The sequence below is a fragment of the Zea mays genome, chromosome 6 (genome assembly GCF_902167145.1).
Source record: "Zea mays cultivar B73 chromosome 6, Zm-B73-REFERENCE-NAM-5.0, whole genome shotgun sequence".
NCBI classification, from domain to species: Eukaryota; Viridiplantae; Streptophyta; class Magnoliopsida; order Poales; family Poaceae; genus Zea; species Zea mays.
In genome coordinates this window covers 77,758,455-77,782,251 of record NC_050101.1, presented here as the reverse complement: position 1 = coordinate 77,782,251, position 23,797 = coordinate 77,758,455, and positions in this window count along the sequence as shown.

The window sequence follows — 23,797 nt, the reverse complement described above, 5'->3', positions numbered from 1 at the left end:
TTCATTATATCCATGTTCCAGTTATTTTGTTATTCTATTCATGTTCATGTCAAGATCATTAATGTTAATTGGAACATGGAGCTTAACTTGAGAAACACATGCCACCACAAGGGTTTAATGGGACGCCCTTGGCTGACTAATTAGGAAAGCTAGTGGAAGACTACCTTACCTGAAAGGGGCAAGGGCAGTAGGGGGGTTGCATGCAAGGAGGTTCTCGGTTTGATTTTGCTGCGATGGCGGTCAGACAGGGGATTCTTGCAAGTGCGCTTTCCATAAATTGTAGCGGGTTGTCGGAAGCTAGTGGAACTTTGTAAAGGCCTCGTAGTGTTGCCCTGCCTCGCTTCCTTGGTAGAGGTGTATGGGAGTCGCGACCCCTTGGCAGATGGGTAACATGACTTGTGGGTATAGGGTACAACCTCTGCAGAGTGTAAAACTGGTATACTAGCCGTGCTCGCGGTCATGAGCAGCTCAGGACTCTCTGATGATTAATATATGGAACTTAAATTCAATTTGTCATTTGCATTGCATGGGATTATTATTAATTCTGTTCTATTATTTTTATTAAGGTTTGGTATTTACTTACATTTAGTAACTGCTAATAAAATTTTGACCAACTACTTAAAAGCAATGCTCAGCTTTAACCCCTGTTGTTGATTAGCCTTACACATCACATGAACTCCCACCTTTGGTGAGTTCATGCCACTGGTTCCCCACAACTTGTTGAGCTATGATCATGTGTTAGCTCACCCTTGATATCTCACACCACCCACAGGAGAAGAACAGGTGGTTCAGGAGGAGCCACAAAGCGAGGAGTTTGATCTGATCTAGGTGGCGTTTCCCCACTTGACTTGCGCCAAGGATGATCCTTAGTTCGTTTTATATTTTATCTTTTATTTTGTAATAAGACTTCCGCTATGTAATAATTACTCTGATGTTATTGTGACATTTATCTCTATACACTTTGTTATTATATATGTTGTCTTCTTGGCGCATGTATGAGATGCACCTGGCTTTGTTCCTTAAAACCGGGTGTGACAGAAGTGGTATTAGAGGAAATGTTGACTGTAGGACGAAACCTAGATAGAGATGGACAAACCCTTACCTACTGTTCTACTCTGATCATTCTTACCTTTTCTACTCTGAGACAAGATGGATTTCACACCTTGGAATCCTACATTCATGACCTTCTTAAGAGATAGGGAACCTAGGACAAAATTTAAACTATTTTCTCTATTTAAAAATGTTGTTTGATTGTTCTGATGATAAATGTCTGATTTGCTTCTTTGATTGATTGAATTATTATAGATGGACATCTTAGCATGTACCACCATAAGGTATTGAATTAGCTTTGGTAGGTAAAATATTAATCTGCTTAGCTAATAAATTCCTCCAAAGTAGCATGCCTTGTAATCACCTGCCTTGTCTACAATCCTTTCTCTCTTACCATATATTTCTAACTCATATGGTCAATAACAGGAAGGGTGGTGGAATTGATTTACCTCCCAATCAACACACTCGGAGGATATTTAGACAACCCCAGCCACAACCAGCAGAGATGGATCATCCACCACCGCTTCCACCAGCAGGAGTTGACCCACTGGTTGCAGCTCAGATGAGGATGATGCAACAAATGGCTGACACTATGGCAGATATGCGCGCTCAGATGCAGCAGGAACGCCAAGAGATGCGCCAAGAGCGGGAGGATATATGTCGAGAGCTGCGCCAAAAATGAGAAGAGATACGCCAGGAAAGGAGGGTGCGGCAGCAACAGCAACAACAACAACAACAGCAACATCAGCAAGCACCACTGCCTCCACCACCACCACCAGTTCCACCCCGAGATAAGCACCGAGAGTTCATGAGCCATAAGCCACCGACATTTGCTAGTTCTCCTGATCCACTGGACGCAGATGATTAGCTGAAGTCCATAGAGAAGATGTTGAACATTGCTCAGTGCACTGACCGGGAGGAGGTTTTATATGCTTCTGGACGTCTGATAGGTCCTGCTGCTGATTGGTGGGATTCATATACTGCTGCCCACGATGCTGCTGACACTATCACATGGGCGTAGTTCACGACGCAGTTCAGGAACCATCATATACCAGCTGGATTGATGAAGATTAAGAAGATGGAATTTCTATCGCTGAAGCAAGGAAGCATGTCAGTCAGCGAGTACCGCGACAAGTTTATCCAGCTATCCAGATATGCACCTGATGAAGTTGCTGGAGATGAGAGGAAACATGAGCATTTTATTGAAGGACTTAATGGACCCCTACAGTATGCTCTAGTGGCACATACGTTCCCATCATTTCAGAGGCTGCTTGATAAGGCTCTAGCTATTGAACACAAGCGTGTTCAGCTAGGAGATTTGAAGAGGAAGGCTATATCCCAAGGACAAGGAAGCAACAATATTCGTCCATGCTACAGTTCACCCCAGGGGACACCAGTTCGCACTGGCAGAGGCCAGCGCCCAGTTCAGCAATCACCTCAGAGGATTCCACCGCCTCGTCAGGCTACCCCCACTGGTACCCCAACGAAATTCTCAGGACAGAGTGCAGGCACTACTTGCTACAAGTGTGGGAAGATGGATATTATGCAAATGTTTGCCCACAGAGGATTGCTACTACTCCAGTTCAGAATAAGCAGCATACTCCAGGATCTGGCAAGGGATACTCTATTGCCAGGGTTAATCAAGTCAGCGTTGATGCTACTCCGGATGGTGCTGACATCATACTTGGTATGTTTTACGTTAATGCAATTCCTACAACCATATTATTTGATTCTGGTGCTACACATTCATTTATTTCTGCTAGATATGCCAACACAAATGAGATACCAAGGCTAAATATGAGAAAACCAATGATAGTAATTACACCTAAAGGGCCTGTTGAGGCAAATCAAATGACACGTAGATTGACATTAACAATTATGGGAAGAGAATTTGGAGCTACTGCTATAATATTAGAGGCAAGCAGTATAGATCTGATCCTTGATATGTCATGGTTAAGAAAGGCAAAGGCCAAAATAGCATGTGGTAGGGGTACCATAGAACTCACCAGCCCTAAAGGAGAAAGGTTTCAAGTTAAAATTGCAGTAACCACCTCTTCCAAACGTGCGATGTTCTTTATACCTGAGGAGTTTGTTGGAGACAACATTCGTGTGGTTAGAGATTTTCCGGATGTCTTTCCAGAGGAGTTGCCAGGGATGCCACCAGATAGGGAAGTTGAGTTTGTAATTGATCTTTTACTTGGAACTGCCCCTATTTCTAAACGGCCATACAGGATGTCCATAGAAGAATTAAAGGAACTTAAGAAGCAGTTAACTGCAAGAGGCTGGGTACATTCGTCCGAGTTCCTCACCTTGGGGAGCGTCGGTTCTATTTGTACAGAAGAAGGATGGATCACAAAGAATGTGTGTGGATTATAGATCTCTTAATGATGTTACTATGAAGAACAGGTATCTGTAACCCCGCATTGAGGATTTATTTGATCAGATGAGAGGTGCAAGGTTATTCTCGAAGATTGATCTCCGATCGAGATACCATCAAATGAGGATTAGGCCATCGGATATTCCCAAGACAGCTTTCTCGACTCGATATGGATTATATGAGTTCACCGTTATGTCATTTGGACTAACTAATGCGCCAGCTTATTTTATGAGTTTGATGAATAAGGTGTTTATGGAGTATTTGGATAGATTCGTCGTAGTGTTCATCGACGATATTCTTATCTATTCTAAGAGTGAAAGTGATCATGAAGAACATCTGAGGTTGGTGCTACAGAAGCTACGAGATAATCAACTCTACGCCAAGTTTAGCAAATGCGAGTTTTGGATTGGCAAGGTGCCCTTTCTTGGACATATCATTTCTAATGGAGGTATATCAGTGGATCCTCCTAAAGTTAAGGAGATTATGGAGTGGAGCGTACCCACTACAGTTACTAAGGTCCAGAGTTTCTTGGGACTTGCAGGATATTATCGGAGATTTATTGAAGGATTTTCTAAGATTGCTAAGCCTATGACCTCGCTTCTAGAGAAGGGCAGAGAATTCAAGTGGGATGAGAAGTGTCAAGATAGCTTTGATCAATTAAAGAAGAGATTGATGTCGCCACCAGTGTTGGTTATGATAGATCTGCAGAAGGGATTTGACATTTATTGTGATGCATGTGGCCAAGGTTTGGGATGTGTGCTCATGCAAGAAGGACATGTGATCACCTATGTGTCTCGTAAGTTGTGGAAACATGAATTGAACTACCCCACACATGACCTAGAACTGGCAGTCATTGTGCTTGCGCTTAAGATTTGGAGACATTATATTATGGGAACCAAGTGCCAAGTGTACACGGATCATAAGAGTTTGAAGTATATATTCACTCAGAAGGATCTCAACCTCAGGCAACGTCGTTGGTTGGAGCTTATTAAGGATTATAATTTGGAGATTCACTATCACCCGGGCAAGGCAAATTTGGTTGCAGATGCCTTGAGTCGAAAGGAGCATGTTCATTCAGCTGTTGTTGCCCAGCTACCCGATGAGATTGTTGAGGATTTTAGGAGACTTAACCTGGGGATAGTTGCTCACACTGAAGGAGTTACTATTGATGTGGAGCCTACTTTGGAGCAAGAAATCCGTGAAGTACAAATTGGTGATGCTAAAATACAAGAGATCAAGGATCTTATTACTGAAGGTCGAGGTCCGGAATTCACGGAAGATGAGCAATGCACCATATGGTTCAAGGACAGGATATGTGTTCCTGATATTGAAAGCCTTCGTGAGACTATTTTAAAGGAGGCCCATGACTCGGATTATTCTATTCATCCTGGTAGTACCAAGATGTATCAGAATTTGAAGTAGAAATATTGGTGGAATGGATTGAAGAGAGATGTGGCTGCACATGTGGCTATGTGCGATGTGTGTCAAAGAGTTAAGGCTGAACACCAGAGGCCAGCTAGACTACTGCACCCACTTAAGATACCCGAGTGGAAGTGGGAAGAGATTGGTGTGGATTTCATTACTGGATTGCCTCTCACCCAGAAAGGATATGATGCTATATGGGTGATTGTGGATAGATTGACTAAAGTAGCTCACTTCATTCCTGTCAAGACTACTTATAAAGGTTCTCGACTGGCAGAATTATATATGGCTCGGATTGTGTGTTCACATGGGGTACCAAAGAAGATCATGTCTGATCGAGGTTCACAGTTTACCTCAAGATTCTGGAGAAGCTTTCATGAGAATATGAATACAAAGTTGAATTTTAGTATGACTTATCACCCTCAGACTGATGGACAGACTGAAAGGACAAATCAAGTATTGGAAGATATGTGAGAGCTTGTGCCCTTCAGCATGGAGGAAGTTGGGATAAAAGTTTACCATATGCTGAGTTATCATATAATAATAGTTATCAGGCTAGTCTGAAGATGTCACCTTTTGAAGCTTTATATGGGAGGAAGTGCAGGACTCCTCTATATTGGGATCAGACTAGAGAAAGACAGTTCTTTGGGCCTGAACTGATTCAAGAAGCAGAAGAATAAGTCCGTATAATTCGAGAGAATTTGAGGGTAGCTCAAACCAGGCAAAAGAGCTATGCTGATAATAGAAGAAGACCACTAGAATTTGAGGAAGGAGATTATGTATACCTCAAGGTGTCACCACTTCATGGAATGAGGAGATTCAAAGTTAAGGGCAAGTTGTCCCCTCGCTTTATTGGATCATTCATGATCTTTAGGCGAGTTGAGGAGATGGCATACCAACTCGAGCACCTGATAATCTATCGGATGTGCATAATGTGTTCCACGTATCTCAACTAAAGAAGTGTCTCCGTGTCCCCGAGGAACAGTTAGCAATGGAAGAGCTCAGTGTTCAGGGTGATTTGACTTACACAGAGTATCCTGTCAAGATTCTTGATACATTGACTCGAGTTACAAGAAATAAGGTGATAAAGATATGCAAAGTGCAGTGGAGTCACCATGGTGAAGATGAAACTACTTGGGAGAGAGAAGAAGAGCTTCGCATAGATTTTTCCCATCTTTTCCCTAGATCTTCCTAAATCTCGAGGACGAGATTCTTGTTAAGGGGGGTAGGATTTGTAATACCTAAATTTGTAAATCATATGATAAGAGAATATTTCCTTTATCTATATGTGTGTACCATCTCTAGTTATTATCACATGAGAATTAACACCATCAAAAGGGGACTAAATAACCAATAACACTTAAATAAATCATGCATTATGTTGAGCTTTCATGTTTGTGCATTAAATTTTGGCAAGGATAAGAAAGAGGTGTCAATGTATAAGTTAGAGATGAAAAAAATAAGATGGCACTACATAAAACACAATAATAAAAATAGGAATAAATTTTTACTTAATTGATTCCTTCCGTTGTATAATAAATTAAGGACAAATCCACCACAAAATTTGGATTTTGAATGGAGAATTAAGTTTGAACTTTCGGAAAACAAAACAAGGAAAAAGAAATAGAAAATATAAAAGAAAAGAGAAAATACCTCTGCATGGGCTAGATCCCCACACTTTCGACCCAGCTCGCCTACACTCGCGCACGGCCCAACTTCACCCCGCGTGCGCCGACAGCGCGGGCCCGTGAGTCAGCCTCTCCTTCTCTCAAGCGCTTGCGGACTCCTCCTTTTGCCGACCTGTGACCCCCTTCTGTCAGCGGCTACTCACGACTCGGTCACACATCCGTGCCCTCGTTCCTATGCCACTGACCAGTGGGCCGACTTCGTCAGCTCCGTCCTCAATGGATCGTCGTGCATGGCGGGCACGCCGCGGGCGCAGGTCTCGAGCGCGCGTCGCGTGCGACCATGTGGGGAGATAAAACCCATGCCGCGACCATCTTCGCAATGCCCAGTTCCAAATCGCTCTCGTCGCCAAAACCCTCTCACCACCATAGCCGTCGTCGATCTCGTCTGGGGTCAGACCGCCGCCACCGTAGAAATCCCATTCGTACCAACGCTCTGTCTTCGACGCACCGCCAGGGAGAATCACTGGAACGCAAGGAAGTAGCACGTGCCCTCTAATCGAGCTAGGCACCCCTGGGGTCTCGGGGATTTCTAACCGGAGATCCGAGGGCGCGCAACCTCGTGGTCGTGCCGCCATCATCACAAATCCGAGGTAAAAATCACCTCCCTACTCTGTGCACTACTCTCCTCTACTCATAGCGCGGTTCGGAATTAGGTTTGGGGGCTAGATTCGGGGATTGGGCGCGCCGACCATGGCCTCCACCGCGGTCTGGTGGGTGGCGCCACCTCATACCGGCGTTTGCGGGCGCGGGGTTGGGCGAAGCTGCGGTTGCCGTTGATCTAGACATTAACAGCTTAGATTAGATGCAAGGATACCCCTTCACTCCATTAAAACCGGACCGTCGATCGTGATGTGATGGATGAGATTAGATCTAGCAAAATTATATCATAGTCGTTGATCTTGGATCGGACGATGGGCGCTGCGTACCCTTTTGTCGCGTTAACAATCTAATCCTGACCGTAGATTTAAGATCCTGCGGTCCCGGTCGAAACCTGCCCCTTCGGCCGGGTAAATTTATTAAAGAGACCCCGCACTTCATAAGAATCAACCCGCCGTCCAGGGACCCTGTTCACTGAGTCTAGGTTATTTTACGCGCCAGCCCCTGCACTCTCTGGAAAATGAGGCCCAGTCTAGTGACGTGATAAATTGAATAAATGGATTAGAAGATATGTTTTTATTATATAAATTAGTGCTAGAATTTGAATAATTCATAGAAAATTCATATGAGCTTCAAATTACTTCGTTCCAGTTTCTAAAATTTTGTAATATTATTTTCTATCACATAGAGGCTGTGTTTTGTCATGAAAACAGTACGAAAAATAATTTCTCACTTAATCCTATTTCAAGCACCAAAAACCTTTGGAAATTCATAACTTAAAATCCATAACTCCAAAAATTATGATTCATGTTCCTAGGATTTTTTTAATGTGTAGATTATTATTATGTATTTTGTTTACATGTTTGGTGTGATGTTAATTTTCTCTATATAATGTGCTTGTTTGTATTGTGGCGAGTACAAGAGCCTGTGACTGAGGATCCTGGTGACCAGCAGGTAGAAGTAGCTGAGCAGGAGCTCATTGAAGGCAAGTTGTGCCCTTGACCACTTTTGTTACCCAATAATGTTCTTTATAATCAATTACCATGCATAGGCTTAATTTTGATGGGACCCAATAGGTCATCCTAGACTATTTATCACTTTACCTTGTTATCCCTGAATCACATGGGTAGTTTTGCTATTGCTTTACATGGTTTTGGGATAACATTTCATTATATCCATGTTCCAGTTATTTTGTTATTCTATTTATGTTCATGTCAAGATCATTAATGTTAATTGGAACATGGAGCTTAACTTGAGAAACACGTGCCACCACAAGGGTTTAATGGGACGCCCTTGGCTGACTAATTAGGAAAGCTAGTGGAAGACTACCTTACCCGAAAGGGGCAAGGGCAGTAGGGGGTTGCATGCAAGGAGGTTCTTGGGTTGATTTTGCTGCGATGGTGGTCAGACGGGGGATTCTTGCAAGTGCGCTTCCCATAAACTGTAGCTGGTTGTCGGAAGCTAGTGGAACTTTGTAAAGGCCTCGTAGTGTTGCCCTGCCTCGCTTCCTTAGTAGAGGTGTATGCGAGTCGCGACCCCTTGGCAGATAGGTAACATGACTTGTGGTTATAGGGTACAACCTCTGCAGAGTGTAAAACTGGTATACTAGCCGTGCTCGCGGTCATGAGCAGCTCAGGACTCTCTGATGATTAATATATGGAACTTAAATTCAATTTGTCATTTGCATTGCATGGGATTATTATTAATTTTGTTCTATTATTTTTATTAAGGTTTGGTATTTACTTACATTTAGTAACTGCTAATAAAATTTTGACAAACTACTTAAAAGCAATGCTCAGCTTTAACCCCTATTATTGATTAGCCTTACACATCACATGATCTCCCACCTTTGGTGAGTTCATGCCACTGGTTCCCCACAACTTGTTGAGCTATGATCATGTGTGAGCTCACCCTTGCTGTCTCACACCCCCCACAGGAGAAGAACAGGTGGTTCAGGAGGAGCCACAAAGCAAGGAGTTTGATCTGATCTAGGTGGCGTTTCCCCAGTTGACTTGCGCCAAGGATGATCCTTAGTTCGTTTTACATTTTATCTTTTATTTTGTAATAAGACTTCCGCTATGTAATAATTTCTCTGATGTTATTGTGACATTTATGTCTATACACTCTATTATTATATATGTTGTCTTCTTGGCGCATGTATGAGATGCACCTGGCTTTGTTCCTTAAAGTCGGGTGTGACAGAAGAAGAGGCGACTTCGGCGACTGTCATGCCTGGATCAAGATACTGGTCCTTCTACGTTGTTCCTTGGTGACGGCCTGGTGGACGCCATTCCCGAGGTCAATGCTGAAGGTTGTGATGATGCTCAGGCTGCTGGTAGTGTGTTTGATGAGGATGAAGAGGAAGAAGAAGAATAAATTCCGCTGATCCACAAGAACAACCGTCACTATAGAGGCAGCAACGGGGGCAGCAATATTCCCTCCCAAGCCTTGTCGGCACTCGTCAGCCTTCAAGGGCTTTCAATATCAGACTTTGATCAGGCGCTGGAGGAGGTCGTTCCCGAAGATATTTTATCAGAGCCTCCTGAGGCTGACATTCCGACCATGTGTTTAGAGGTCCTAGATGGTGGTCTTTCACTGCATGATTCTGCTGGGCAAGAGGTAACCCGGGTGGTATATTGTGCATCGTCGACCTTAGAGGGCAGTCTTCTATGCAAAAGTGTTGATCCGAGTCATCCAGCTCATATGGATGTGGCTGAGGGGCCTTCAGCTCTAGAGGTGGGTGCTGCAGAAGGCCCAGCCCTCGAGGGTGGCGCTGGTAGCGACCCAGCCCCTGAGGGTGTTAGAGCGCGCTCCTTCTCTGCTGCTTCCATGGACGTCCACGTTGGATCGCCCCCAGTGCGGTCCGAGGAGGCTGCGGTGACGCGTGTTTCTAAGGCTCTCGCTGGTCAAGTCGCTTTAGAAGCCTACGAACTAGATGCCAGGAGTCTACCGCCAGCTGATGGGGCTGAAGTTACCCCGAGTCATGGTCTTGAGATTATTCCCGCTGATCTCCCCTCGTCGAGCCATGCATCGACTCTTCCTGCTTTGGGTCTTCCCTTGTTCCTTTCCAATCTTCAGGTGAGTCAACTTTTTGCTCTTTATTGTTCGTACCGGTGAATTATCTTTTTTGCTTATCTGTCCATGACCACAGGATTTTATTGGTGGTGTATCCGCCCAACTGAGATCTTGCGGCGCTACTGTTCCCGATCAAGCTTTATCTCCGATGCAGTGGAACCCTCTGCTGCTCCAAAAACAGATAGACGACTTGAAGGCATCGAATATTGGTTAGTGAACTCACTGTTTCTCTAGCTGCTTTAATTGCTTAGCTTTTCTTTAATCGCATGTACTCCTTCAACTGCTTTATCAGATTTGGCTCGACGGTGCTCTGACTTTGAAGAGAACTATTCTCAGAGTCAGGCCAATTTAGCCCAGACTTCTGCCTTTCTGGATAGTGCACGTTCCCTGAATTCCTCTCTGAATGCACAACTTGATTCCAAGAGGATGGCACACGAGGTAAACTTCCTTGGCTGACCCCTGCTTTCCTATCCTCACTTCAATGTTGAATGTTGTTCTCTAGTTGCAGGAGGAAAAACAAACACTTATTGCTTCCCGTGATAATCTGGACAGGCTGTACCGTGACACTAGTAACTCCTTGACCATCCTGGAGAGGAGCCATCGCTTCACCATGTCTGACTTAGATCATCATCGCCACAAGCTGCAGGCATCTCAGGATGAGGTATCTCGACTTGGCCAGTTGTTGTCCACCAAGGATTCCACCATCAGGGAACTGCGTGCCTCGAAGAAGCTTGTCACGCAGGAGCTAGAGGCCGCTCAACTTGCTATTAAGACCTTGGAGGATAATTGTGTCGTCCTTAAGGCTCAGCGTGACAGGGCTGTGGACAAAGCCGTTCACGCTGGGCGGATCCTAATGAGGAGACCCGGCGTCGTAGTGCCTGATGATATTATCGCTGATATCAAGGCCGCGCCTGATGCTGCAAGTCGTCCATCCTCTTCTGTTGCCCCTGCGAAGGATACTTCGACGTAGTGTTTTCCTGTAAGACACTTATTTATCAAGTTAGCATCTCTTTAGAGAAAAGATGTAATATGAATTCTGCGTGTGCGCAACAGTTATGTTAGAACTTGATTATTCCGTGGGTGGGGTGCTGGAAAACACCCCTAGCACTTGTAAGTGAGATATTTCTTTTTTTCGAAGTATTCTCAATTTGAGCTAGTTATTCTACCACTAGGGTACAGTGGCCACCCTAAATCATGAGAGTGCAAGCATGCCGCATCGACTTAAAATGTTTCTGACTTAAGTCAATTGGTCTGATAGTAGGGCATAGTGGTCACCCTAGGTCAAGTAAGTGTGAGCATGTCACACCGTATTAAGGTGTTTCCGACTTAAGCCGATTGCTCCATTAGTAGGGCATAGTGATCACCCTAAGTCAAGTAAGCGTGAACATGTTGCACTGACTTAAGGCGTTTCCGACTTAAGTCGATTGCTCCGTTAGTAGGGCATAGTGATCAACCTGAGTGAAGTAAGCGTGAGCATGTCACATCGACTTAAGGTGTTTCCGACTTAAGTCGATTGCTCCGTTAGTAGGGCATAGTGATCACTCTAAGTCAAGTAAGTGTGAGCATGTCGCACCGACTTAAGACATTTCCGACTTAAGCCGATTGCTCTGTTAGTAGGGCATAGTGATCACCCTAAGTCAAGTAAGCGTGAGCATGTCGCACCGACTTAAGGCATTTTCGACTTAAGTCGATTGCTCCGTTAGTAGGGCATAGTGATCACCCTAAGTCAAGTCATGCCGATTTGAAGTCAAGCCCAATCGAAATCAGTTGTCAATTGAGAGTTCGAATGCCTTTGGAAAATGAAAACTTTATTGATGGTTAAATCTTCTGGTTACAGAGTACAAATTTCCTTCAAGAGTTTTTAGGGCTTTGCTAAGGGTAGAACTTTCTGAGGTGTTCTATGTTCCATGAGTTCCCCACTTCTGTGGCGTCCATCTGAGTAAGTCGATATGATCCCAGCCGTGTGACCTCTGATACGACGAATGGTCCTTCCCATAGTGGTGACAGCTTGTGTCATCCCTCCCTCGTTAGAATTCGGCGAAGGACCAAGTCTCCCACTGCAAAGGATCGATGCCACACAACTTTGTCGTGGTAGCGCCTCAAGGTCTGCTGGTACCTGGCCGACTGAATTATTGTGTTCAATCGTTCTTCCTCCAGCACATCAATGTCTTCCAACCTGGTTGCTTCTGCCTCAGCTATGTTTTCAAAAGTCAACCTAGGTGCCCCGAAGATCAGATCGGCAGGCAGTACTGCTTCTGACCCATAAATCATGAAGAACGGGGTATTTCCATGCAGAGCTCGACTGGTTTGAGTTTGTAGGCTCTAGACCATGTATGGAAGTTCTCTGATCCATTTTCCTGCAAGTTTTTCGCTCTTATCGAATACCTTTTTTCTGAGAGCTTCCAGTATCATTTCGTTGGCTCATTCTACCTAGCCATTGGCTCTTGGGTGCGCCACTGATGCATACTTGATCTGAATGCTCCTTTGCTCGCAGAAATTAGTGATGATGCTAGGTCAGTGAAGTTGGATCCCAGGTCAGTGATGATGCTATTCGGTATCCCGAACCTAAATATTATATCCTGGATAAACTCGACTGCTTTGGCTGAGGTCAAAGAGGCAATTGGCTTGTACTCTATCCATTTTGTGAATTTGTTAATGGCAACCAGTATATGAGTATAGCCTCCCTAAGCTTTCTTGAAAGGTCCGATCATGTCTAGCCCCTAGCATGCAAACGACCATGTTACAAGAATGATCTGCAGCTACTATGCAGGCATGTGTTGTTGCTTTGACATGAATTGGCATGCTTCACACTTCTGGACTAACTTGACAGCATCGCTCTTCGTAGTTGGCCAGTAGAAACCCGATCTGAAAGCCTTTCCGACCAGAGTCCTTGATGCAGCATGCACCCCATAATGCTTGGCATGGATTTCATCTAACAATTGTCTCCCAGTGGCTGAGTGAATGCATTTCATGAGGACTCCTCCTGCACCTCTCCTGTACAGTAATCCTCCTGTGATGGTGTAGTGGACTGACTGCCTTGCGATGCGTTCTGCCGGAGCCTTGTCATCTGACTCTTCTTCATTTTTTATGTACCTGATGATAGGCTCTCTCTAGTCATTGGGGTCTGCCTCTGGCTGACTCAAGGCGTTGCACTCCTCCACCTTATTCGTGAGGATGCTCGGCTGTGATATTTCTTGGACGAAGATCCTAGGTGGAGCCTAGGCCCGACTGGATTCCAGCTTCGACAACGCATCTCCTGCTACATTGCAATCTCTTTCCATGTGATGGAACTCCAATCCCTCGAACTTGTCTTCTAGTTTTCGCACAGCTGTGCAGTACTTGCCCATTGAATCGGTCAAGCAGTCCCAATCCTTGTGTTGTGGGTCTGCTTCATCGCCGAAGGTCTCATAAGAAGAAACACCTTTGGAAGATTGAAACGAAGCCGAAGCTATCAATCAAAAGGCTTCGGAGCATATTTCCAAATGCACCGACTTAAGGATGAAATGACCAACTGGCCCATGATAATTTGTATTATGATTGTGAACCTTTGTAAAGGGCATGAATGTAATTCCCCATAGGCTGTGTCCTATGCCTATAAATAGATGAACAGTACCCCCGTATTGTTCACGCTATCTTGTAATCGCTCGCGCGCAACATTGGATTTTTGCCTTCTGTCAAGCCGAAGGTATAAATATAGTTAAATATTGTATTTAAATATTCAAGTTTGTATGATGAAATATATGAATGATGTTATATGTTTGTTCGTGTTATCTTTCATATTTCATATATTTCATCTTTCATTATCTTATAACCGTAATCATGAAGGTACGACCTTCATGACCTTCGTCCGAAGATCGTTATATCCTAAGGGAAATAATGCTTTGAAGGACGAAGGACTTTAACATTTAATACTCTATGTTGCCTTGTTCTTGATTCATAGCATTTGAGAACAAGTCCCCAACATTGGCGCCCACCTCTGGTGAACTCACTTCCACTATTGAGCTGATGGCTTCGTCCAACATCCAAGCTGAAGCTGCTTCGGCTACGAAGCTGGTGCTCCCAATAACAGGCGGTTCATGCTCAGAACTAGCCAACAAGAAGCAGAAGAAGGAGGCTTAGAAAAGGGTACAACATGTTGGGGTGAATGGGACCCTTCAACAAGTCAAAATGGTCCCACATCCCAATCACCTTCTCCCAGGAGGACCTTTAGCTCAAGGATTATCCTCATAATGATGCTATGGTCATATCTTGTGTCATCAAGGGATTTCTGGTCCACAATGTTTTGGTTGATACAGGCAGTGCAGCCGACATCATATTTGCTAAGGCCTTCAGACAGATGCAAGAGCCAGAGGACAAGATTCATGATGCTACGCACCCTCTTTGTGGCTTCGGAGGAAGGCAAATCGTAGCACTTAGCAAAATCACAATGCCAGTGACCTTCGGATTTGTCCACAACACAAGGACTGAACAGGTTGTGTTTGATATTGTTGACATGGAATACCCCTACAATGCAATCATTGGTCGTGGGACACTCAACGCTTTCGAAGCAATACTTCATCCAGCATATCTATGCATGAAGATACCTTCGGAACAAGGACCCATTGTTGTTCATGGTAGTCAGGAAGCTGCTAGAAAAGCTAAAGGAAACTGGAAAGATTCAAAAGCAATCCACAACATAGATGGAAATGAAGCTTGTGAACAGTACAAGTACAGAAGAGAGAAGGCTGCCTCGGCTGATCAGCCGAAGCCAATGCTTCTATGTGAAGATATAGCAGAGCAGAAGGTATTGCTGGGTTCTTAGTTATCTAAAGAGCAGGAGAAAACCTTGATAAGGTTTTTATTCAACAACAAAGATGTGTTTGCTTGGTCAGCTAATGATCTTTGCGGTGTCAATAGAGATGTCATTGAGCATTCACTCAATGTGGATCCATCTTTCAGGCCAAGAAAACAAAGGCTTCGGAAAATGTCTGATGACAAAGCTGAAGGTGCTCGAAACTAAGTGAAGAGGCTTCTTAGTGCTGGCGTTATCAGAGAGGTCAAATACCCAGAGTGGCTAGCTAACACTGTTATGGTGAAAAAGGCAAATGGTAAATGGAGAATGTGCATCGCTTTACAGATCTTAACAAGGCTTGTCCAAAGGATGAGTTCCCATTGCCAAGAATAGATTCTCTAGTAGATGCAGCAACTTCATCAGAGCTTATGAGTTTACTAGATTGTTACTCAGGCTACCACCAAATCTGGATGAAGAAGGAAGATGAGCCAAAGACCAGCTTCATAACCCCTAGTGGTACATATTGTTATCTTTGGATGCCCGAGGGGCTCAAGAATGCTGGAGGAAGCTTCAGCAGAATGACAGCCAAGGTCCTTCGTTCTCAGATAGGCAGAAATGTGCTAACATATGTTGATGACATCATAGTAAAAAGCACGAAGCAAGAAAATCATATCATTGATCTGCAAGAAACATTTGCTAATTTCAGGCAAGCTGGCTTGAAATTAAATCCTGAAAAATGTGTCTTTGGAGTAAAGAAGGGTAAGTTCCTTGGTTGCCTAGTTTCAACAAAGGGGATCGAAGCTAATCCAAGCAAGATCGAAGTCATACTTCGAATGGAACCACCAAGTACGAAGAAGGGGGGCCAACGGTTGGCAGGAAGATTGGCTTCATTGAACAGATTTATATCTAGATCAGCAGAAAGAAACTTGCCATTCTTTGAAATACTAAAGTCAGCCGAAGTCTTTTAGTGGGGCCCAGCTCAACAGAAAGCCTTCGAAAAACTGAAGCAATACCTGATTGATCTAACAACATTAACTCCACCTGCGCCACGGGCTCCGTTACTATTATATGTGGCAGCTTCACACTCTGCAGTGAGTGTGGCGCTTGTACAGGAGAAATTGGAAGGACAAATCAAAAAGCAAGCCCCAGTATACTTTGTCCCCGAAGTTCTAAGCTTATCAAAGAAAAATTATACAGAATTGGAGAAGGTGTTGTATGCTGTCTTAATGGCCTCCAGGAAGCTTCAGCACTACTTTCAAGCATTCCATATAACTGTTCCTTCATCTCAGCCTTTGAAAGATATTATGAGGAACAGAGAAGCTACTGGAAGGATTGGAAAGTGGGCTGTGGAACTCAACGAATTCAGCATTGATTATGTGCATAGATCCTCGATCCAGTCCCAGGCGTTAGCAGACTTCATCACTGACTGGACGCCAGGGGCTCAGGAAGAAGAAGCAAATAAATATGCCGAAGCTTGGACAGTGTTCTGCGACGGTTCCTGGGGAACCTTCGGGGCAGGTGTAGCTATTGTCTTGGTTGCACCTTCCAAAGTTAGAACATGCTATGCAGTAAAACTTGATTTCAGCTACACAAATAATATTGCTGAATACGAAGCTTTGCTTTTGGGGCTTCGGAAGTTAAAGGCAATGGGGATAAGAAGGGCGGTCCTTAAAACTGATTCCCAAGTTATTTCTGGTCATGTTGACAAGAGTTGTAGAGCAAGAGACCCGAAGCTCGAGAAATACCTGGATACAGTTCGAAGGCTTGAAGCTTCTTTCGAAGGGTTTTCTGTCAAGAATATTCCACGAGGAGAAACTAAGCACGCTGATCTGCTAGCCAAGTCAGCGGTACAGGGGCTGCCCTTACCTTTGGAAGTATTCTTTGAGACAATAAGAGCACCTTCGATGGAACTTCTTGAAAGAGCAGTGCTCAATATATCTCCTATTCATAGTGAAGATTGGAGGACTGAGATTATATCTTTTCTCCAAGGCAACTGCCTTTCAGATGACGAAGCTTATAATAAGAGAATGGAGGCAAGAGCACGACCATATGTAATAATAGAGGGGGAGTTATACAAGCATGGAGTCTGCTCTCCACTGCTCAAGTGTCTATCCAGAGCTGAAGGTATAGAATTGATGAAGGAAATACATGCAGGATTGTGTGGATCTCACATTGGATCTAGACCATTGCTGGGGAAAGGTTTTTAATGGGGCCATAGTTTGTAATCTTTTCCTTTCTTATTCAGCTCTACGAGAGCAAAATCCCCCCAATATGTAAATGTAAAATCTGAGCATGAACCATCGAGTGCAGAGAAAAAGAAAAAACAGGGAGAAGCTCGAAAGTCATCCCTAAGGGGATGCAGAGCATGACGAAGCTACAAAAAGCCGTTCCTAAGGGAGCGCAGCGTAAGTTTTCTGCTCAAAAGTCATTCCTTAGGGAATGCAGAGCCAAATACCGCCGAAATATAAGGCGAAGCACGAAAAGTCAACGTGAATACCGCCGAAATAGAAGGCGAAGAAGTTCAAAAGACGTTCCTTAGGGAATGCAGAACTTACATCAAAAAATAAACGGTGCAGCCGAAAAATAAACGATAAAGAGATTTCAGTCATTCCTTAGGGAATGAAGGTTGTGGATGAAGCTTCGGATGTGTGTGTTTGGGCATTCATTTGCACGATACATTACATCATACATTGCATACATAAACATTCATTTAGACATACATAGGATCATCATCATCATCATACCATACAGATACAAACAGTTGCTTCGGCTCTAAGAATGAAGTTTCGTTCACAATGAAGCACTTCACACATTGATGGAAAGGTAAAAATATATTACAAGGTATGGAAAAAATTTACAAAGTAGACTCTAATTCTTAAATTACAATATTCTTTACAAAGGTCAATACAAGAGTTCTTAGAGTTTTTCCACATCTAGCTATTCAAGCTTCATCACTATCTATTGAGCTTCGGATCGTCTGCTAAGCTTCGGCTTTGTGCTCTTCAACTTCGTCATCCTGTACATATTAAAGTGTCGTAAGGAAAATTCAAGTTTAAAGGAAAAGGTAAGCACAAGGTATGATTTTGTTACCGGCTTAAGATGACTTCGAGCTTCGTCACCAGCTAAGCTCCGTCCACCCTTCGTCCATACTAGCTTTATAAATCTGTTTCCTATGCTTCGGGCAAGACTGGGAATATCAATCAGATCTGCTGGTGATAAGTTAAAGTTGGGTCTATTGACAATCTTTCCATGTGTGCAACCAGATTTCAGGAAGGCAACAGCTGTGCCCCGAGAAGCTACCAGGGCACAAAAATCGTCGTGTCCAGCTATAATTTCATCAAGGGCATCAATTTCACCTTCGATATGTTCGAAGGCCCCTGGCAGGTCTTCAATCTAAGGACTAAATTTTTCATAGCCGGCTCCAACCGAATTGAAGATCTGCTTCAGCCGTTGCACACATCGGTTATTGAACTCCAGACATTTGTTTTGAAGCTCTATCAATAATTTTTGCAAATTTGATTTTTTTCGACCTCAGCCTCAAATTTTGCATCAAACTTCTGCTTTTCTTGTTCGAAGCTTTCTGACTTTAAGAGAAGCTCTGTATTCAACTTTGCAATTTTAGCTTCAGCTTCTGCCAATAAACCCTCTGTTGTCTGAAGTTCGAAGACCTTCTTTTCAAGAGCCGTTGCTTGATCTTTTATTTTGCTTTCTAAACCCTCAATTATAACTTCATGCTTTTTATCTTCAAGATCTTGTTGCATCCTCAAAGCTTTATTCAATAGCATACTCTGTGCAGGAACAACCTTCGTTAGAAAGCACCTTCGTTGTTAAAAACAATAAAAACTTGAAGAAAAGTTTTTTATCTTGAAATTAGAATAGAATAAACTACCGACGATATGCTATCGTCGGTAGCGGCTAATGTCTGTCTCAAGCTTCGGGAAACCAATACTCTTCGACAGAGTACTGATAACCTTCACTCCGGTTCGGTCTCGGAGATAGCCTAAGCTTTCATTGTCAACACCACCAAAGAGTAGCGCCCCTGGTTCATATCCACAGGATATGGCATAGTCTCTCAACTCTTCTTTCTCAGCCTTCGACAATTCTTGTCCAATTAAGTTTTGAAAATTGAAATTTTCTTCTTCCGAAGCATCTTCGGCTATTTCCTTCTCTTTCTAAAGCACTGTAGCAGCTTCTTCTGCGGCCATGTCAAGAAGTATCTTATCAATATTAGAAAGTGTGCTTTCTAGATGCATCTTCGGCTGGTTCAGCTTCGGCAGTTGCAGCTTCAGTAGGTGCAGCTTCGGTAGCTGTAGCGCTCTCAACAACTGGTGCCTTTGAAGCCGAAGCTAGTCGTGGTGTCTCTTCAATAGCTTTTGTCACAGTAATAATTCTTCGTTTTTCGGCCCAACTGCCTTCTTCGCTATCGAAGGCTCCTTCTTTTTCTGAAAAAGCTTCGTCAGATGTGGCGCCAGTGGACTTAGCTTGATAGGCAAGGATTCAATCATTACCTTTAGAATTTCTACCACGTCGGTAGCAGAAGGTGTTGCAGGAGTTTCTTCTTCTATATCAGTCGCCTTCTGCTTCGAAGTTGTAGCTTTTCTCTTCTTCGGAGCAACTGCTGTCGGCTCAGGGCTCAATTTCCTCTTCTTCAGGCTTTCTTCTTCTTTTACCATTCTAGTGGCATGTATGCCCACAACACTAACAACTCTTTTTCTTTTTTGCCCTTCGGCAACTTTGTTCAAATGCTCATAATCAGGATATTCAAAATTTAATGCATCCATTATCCGATTCAATCTTCGCTTCGGACGAGCGCCAAAGGCTGCAGTTAGCAACTGATCTTCTTTTTTCATATAGTTCCCTAAAATCTCATTACACATAACTTTGATCATGTCCAACCATTCTTGGCAGGGTTCCTTGAACTATTTTTTGAACTTAAAGTGATAAGGCAGTCGAACGAGTTCACTCCCTTTCTTCTCTTCTTCAAGCTTCGGCATACCCCACTTCCTCAGCGTTGGGAATACTCTGTTGGCTAAGTATTCCGGACTAGATCCCTAGTTCCAATATGTTCAGACACAATTCTAAACTCATACACAACATCTTGGCATGGATCCCCCAGTGTCATGTTGCACTGAGGCCTAGTCAGCCCGAAGATTAGCTTCAACGGGCTCTGAACTAGCTTCTCCTTTTCCTCATCAATTTTAACATAAAATCATTCAGATTTCCAATCGGTCGGCCATTTAGTATGATAGCTAACCACCGGTGTCTTCATATCCTTTCGATAAGCAAAATTATAGCAGCCGAAGTTCTCATGCAATCCGTCTTCTCTAGCCTTCGTCTGGTAATGAAGTTCATGTACTCGGCATAATGCTTCGACGAGCGGCTCTACCCCTTGACTTCGGAGAGCCCAGATGTATACGCTGAGCCTAACAATGGCGTTAGGGGTCAGCTGATGAAGGTAAATCCCAAATTTTTCCAAGACTTCTGCAATCATTCCATGCAGAGGAAATCTCAACCCTGCTTTGAAGAAGCTCTTAAAAACTACAAATTCATTATTTTCTGGTTTCGGGATAGTCTCTTCCCCGCCAAACCGAATCAACCCCTTCTCGGCTTCTCTGAAGTAGCCTAGCTTCGTCATCATAGTCATATCAGCATTAGACACAGTTGATTTCCCAAAATCCAGATGGTTGGGCTTCGATGGCATAATGGTGTTATAATCAATCTCTCCATCATTAGCATCATCCTCTTCAATATCTGCCTGCTCGGTTTCAGCAGCGGGTGATTCTTCGTCAGCAGCGCCTTCAGTCACAACCAATCCCGACCGCCTCATAACTTCGGAGATCGGAGCAGTTTCAGCAGCTTCGGCTTCCTCTCTGTCGTGAGTAACCCTAGCTGTTGAGCATACCCTGGCCATTTGATGTTGAATTTCTTGCGTTTTGATGAAGTTGAAAATTTTTATCTTTGCCGAAGCTCCCTCTTATCACGAAGCTAGAGCAAAGTGATCCTTCGGTTCAGAATGCAGTGAGCAAGCTTCAGCTATGGTCAATTTTTTTGGCAGCACAACGATGCAATAGTAGTAAATGTTGTGGTAACTTCACACCTACCCGTCTGTTTATATAGTGCTGCAGGTGGGAAGGTGAATCATCAAGCCGCTCGCACCCGTTGAACAGTCACCTGCACTCGCTGAACGGTGGACCATAGTGCCCAAGAAGCTGAATCGCCAGATCGTGCGTACCCGTTGCATGGTGGGACCATCCTTCACTCGGAATATTTTAATCGTTTCTCAGCAACGAGCTCAGGGAAGGTGTTTTTCGGACCTTCGGCATTCCGAAGCCTGAGAGAATTTTTCACGGGTCGAGCTCGTCACGAAAAACGATCTGGCACCATGAAGGGGCTAATGTTGGGGGTCTGCTTCGTCGCCGAAGGTCTCATAAGAAGAAACACCTTCGGAAGATTGACACGAAGCCGAAGCTATCAATCAAAAGGCTTCGGAGCATATTTCCAAATGCACCGACTTAAGGATGAAATGACCAACTGGCCCATGATAATTTGTATTATGATTGTGAACCTTTGTAAAGGGCATGAATGTAATTCCCCACAGGCTGCGTCATGTGCCTATAAATAGATGAACAGTACCCCCGTACTGTTCAGGCTATCTTGTAATCGCTCGCGCGCAACATTGGATTTTTGCCTTCTGTCAAGCCGAAGGTATAAATATAGTTAAATATTGTATTTAAATATTCAAGTTTGTATGATGAAATATATGAATGATGTTATATGTTTGTTCGTGTTATCTTTCATATTTCATATATTTCATCTTTAATTATCTTATAACCGTAATCATGAAGGTACGACCTTCATGACCTTCGTCCGAAGATCGTTATATCCTAAGGGAAATAATGCTTCGAAGGACAAAGGACTTTAACATTTAATACTCTGTGTTGCCTTATTCTTGATTCATAGCATTTGAGAACAAGTCCCCAACACCTTGTTTATCTGGCTTATGACCACCAACGAGTCACCATATACCATCAGCTTCTTGATGCCGAGTGATACTGCAATGCTCAGCCCGTGGACCAGTGCCTCATACTCTGCCGCATTATTTGATGCCGGAAACAACATCTGGAGTGCATACTTGAGTTGTTCACCTCCAGGAGCAATAAAGAGAATCCTTGCACCTGCTCCTTGCAGCTTTAGTGAGTCATCAAAGTACATTCTCCACACCTCAGTAACTTCCGGGCTATTCGGGACCTGGTGCTCGGTCCATTCTGATATGAAGTCGACCAGCGCCTGAGTCTTTATTGTTGTGCGGGGCCGGAACTCTATGTCGTGAGCTCCCAGCTCGCATGCCCATTTGGCTATCCTTCCAATAACTTCTTTGTTGTGGAGAATATCCCCTATCGGAAATCTTGTGACTACTATGACTTTGTGGTCGTCAAAGTAGTGTCGGAGCTTGCGAGCGGTTAGAAATACCGTGTATAGTAGCTTCTGGACTTGAGGATACCTTATCTTTGAGGGCCCGAGGACTTTGCTGATGAAGTAAACTGGATGCTGCACTAGGTATGTGTGTCCTTCCTCTGCCCTCTCGACTACTAACGCAGTGCTTACCACGTGAGTCGTGCATGAGATGTATAGGAGCAGATCTTCTGCCGGCTGACCGGGCGTAGCTCGGCGCGGTGGCTTGAGCACTAGTGGTGTGGTCAAGAACTTCTTCAATGCCTCTAGAGCTTCCTATGCCTCTATGGTCCACTGAAACTTGTCCACCTTCTTGAGCAATTTGTAAAATGGCATGCCTTTCTCGCCTAGCCTTGATATGAACCTGCTCAGGGCTACCATGCATCTAGTAAGCCTTTGCACCTTTTTCTGTGGCTGTGGCCCTTCCATTCTCATGATGGTCTCAATCTTTTCTGGATTAGCTTCAATTCCTCGGTGGCTGACAATGAATCCGAGTAGCTTCCCTGCCGGTACTCCAAAGACACACTTTTCTGGGTTCAACTTCCACCGGTACCGCCTCAGGCTATTGAAGACCAACTGCAAATCTTCGATGAAGTTTTTTGAGTTTTCTGTCTTGATAACAACATCATCGACGTAGGCTTCCACCCGCTTGCCCCAGTGATCGGCTAAGCATGTCTAGATGTCTCTCTTGTAAGTCGCTCCAGTGTTCTTGAGGCTGAACGGTATGGAGGTATAACAGAAAGCACCAAACAGGGTAATGAAACCAGTCTTCTCCTCATCTTCTTTTGCTAAGCTGATATGATGATATCTAGAATAGCAGTCTAGGAAGGAGAGCATAGAACAACCAGCAGTCAAGTCAACTAGCTGATCTATTCTAGGGAGCTCGAAGGGATCCTTCGGACAATGCTTGTTGAGATCAGTATAGTCGACGCACATGCGCCAATCCACTTTATTCTTTTTTAGTACAAGAACAGGATTCACTAGCCACTCGAGGTGCAGTACTTCCCTAATGAACCCTGCAGACACTAAGCGGGCTAACTCGGCATGAATAGCTTCTCTTTTATCAGGCGTGAAACGATGTAGCTTCTGTCGAATCGGCCTTGCTTGAGGATACACCTTCATTTTGTGCTCGGTCAGTTCTCTCGGGACTCCCAGCATATCCGCAGGTTGCCATGCGAATACATCCCGGTTATCTTGCAGGAATCGGACGAGCGCGCTTTCATCAAGGCTGGAACTGATGATGGCGGTCTTGCGCTCATCAGCAAATCCCAGATTGATCCTCTTAGTCGTCGGCCTTATAGAGGTCACGGCCTGAGCTTCATTGGTGTGTATTGTGAGACCCTCCTCCTCCGACCTGGTATTTGC